This window comes from Scyliorhinus torazame, unplaced genomic scaffold (genome assembly GCF_047496885.1).
Source record: "Scyliorhinus torazame isolate Kashiwa2021f unplaced genomic scaffold, sScyTor2.1 scaffold_1332, whole genome shotgun sequence".
In the NCBI taxonomy this organism is placed as follows: domain Eukaryota; kingdom Metazoa; phylum Chordata; class Chondrichthyes; order Carcharhiniformes; family Scyliorhinidae; genus Scyliorhinus; species Scyliorhinus torazame.
The window spans coordinates 159-2500 of NW_027309059.1; positions in this window are offsets into that span (position 1 = coordinate 159).

A 2342-nucleotide genomic window follows, 5' to 3' on the forward strand; every position below is an offset into this window, starting at 1 on the left:
ACCCTATCCCTAACCCTAACCCTATCCCCTAACGGCTAACCCTAACCCTATCCCTAACCCTAACCCTAACCCTAACCCTATCCCTAACCCTAACCCTAACCCTATCCCTAACCCTATCGCCTAACCCTAACCCTATCCCTAACCCTATCGCCTAACCCTAACCCTAACCCTAACCCTATCCCTAACCCTAACCCTATCCCCTAACCCTAAACCTATCCCTAACCCTAACCCTAACCCTAGCTCTAACCCCATCGCCTAACCCTAACCCTATCCCTAACCCTAACCCTATCCCTAACCCTAACCCTAACCCTAACCCTAACCCTATCGCCTAACCCTATCCCTAACCCTAACCCTATCCCTAACCCTAACCCTAACCCTATCCCTAACCCTAACCCTATCCCTAACCCTAACCCTATCGCCTAACCCTAACCCTATCCCTAACCCTAACCCTATCGCCTAACCCTAACCCTATCCCTAACCCTAACCCTATCGCCTAACCCTAACCCTATCCCTAACCCCTAACCCTATCCCTAACCCTAACCCTAACCCTATCCCTAACCCTAACCCTAACCCTATCCCTAACCCTAACCCTAACCCTATCCCTAACCCTATCGCCTAACCCTATCCCTAACCCTAACCCTATCCCTAACCCTATCGCCTAACCCTAAACCGAACCCCAACCGCAACCCCCAACACCAAAAGGCACCGGGCCGTAAGCCTGCACCCCGCACCGGCAGTGCCCTAGCCCCCTCGGGGAAGAAGGGACTCCGTCTCCACACCGCACCCGCCCCAGCTGCGCTCTCTCCCCGCCACCGCCGAAGGCACACGATTTGAACCGCTCCTCCCGTCCGGGGAAGCACACTCGGCAGCACGCCTACCTCCTTCCCAACGGGACCAGGACCGAAGGGCACACAGACCCTCCACCACCCCACCAACGTGACCCCAAGCCCGGGCACCCCCTTCAAATTCGCCCGCTGGGACGTGTATTAAGCCCCGGCAACAGTTATTCAAGCAAAACCGCAGCCGCAAGTTGAAGTGACAACTCATTAACCAAAACAATATTGGGCAAGTCATAAACCACTTTCCACTCTGGACAAGTCATAAACCAGTTTCCTCTCTGGACAAGTCATAAACCAGTTGGACAAGTCATAAACCACTTTCCTCTCTGGACAAGTCATAAACCAGTTGGACAAGTCATAAACCACTTTCCACTCTGGACAAGTCATAAACCAGTTTCCTCTCTGGACAAGTCATAAACCAGTTGGACAAGTCATAAACCACTCTCCTCTCTGGACAAGTCATAAACCACTTTCTTCTCTGGACAAGTCATAAACCACTTTCCTCTTTGGACAAGTCATAAACCAGTTTCCTCTCTGGACAAGTCATAAACCAGTTGGACAAGTCATAAACCACTCTCCTCTCTGGACAAGTCATAAACCACTTTCTTCTCTGGACAAGTCATAAACCACTTTCCTCTTTGGACAAGTCATAAACCAGTTTCCTCTCTGGACAAGTCATAAACCAGTTGGACAAGTCATAAACCACTTTCCACTCTGGACAAGTCATAAACCAGTTGGACAAGTCATAAACCACTTTCCTCTTTGGACAAGTCATAAACCAGTTTCCTCTCTGGACAAGTCATAAACCAGTTGGACAAGTCATAAACCACTTTCCACTCTGGACAAGTCATAAACCAGTTTCCTCTCTGGACAAGTCATAAACCACTCTCCTCTCTGGACAAGTCATAAACCACTTTCTTCTCTGGACAAGTCATAAACCACTTTCCTCTCTGGACAAGTCATAAACCAGTTGGACAAGTCATAAACCACTCTCCTCTTTGGACAAGTCATGAACCACTTTCTTCTCTGGACAAGTCATAAACCACTTTCCTCTCTGGACAAGTCATGAACCAATTTCCTCTCTGGACAAGTCATAAACCACTTTCTTCTCAGGACAAGTCATAAACCACTTTCCTCTTTGGACAAGTCATAAACCAGTTTCCTCTCTGGACAAGTCATAAACCAGTTGGACAAGTCATAAACCACTCTCCTCTCTGGACAAGTCATGAACCACTCTCCTCTCTGGACAAGTCATAAACCACTTTCTTCTCTGGACAAGTCATAAACCAGTTGGACAAGTCATAAACCACTTTCCTCTTTGGACAAGTCATAAACCAGTTTCCTCTCTGGACAAGTCATAAACCAGTTGGACAAGTCATAAACCACTTTCCACTCTGGACAAGTCATAAACCAGTTTCCTCTCTGGACAAGTCATAAACCACTCTCCTCTCTGGACAAGTCATAAACCACTTTCTTCTCTGGACAAGTCATAAACCACTTTCC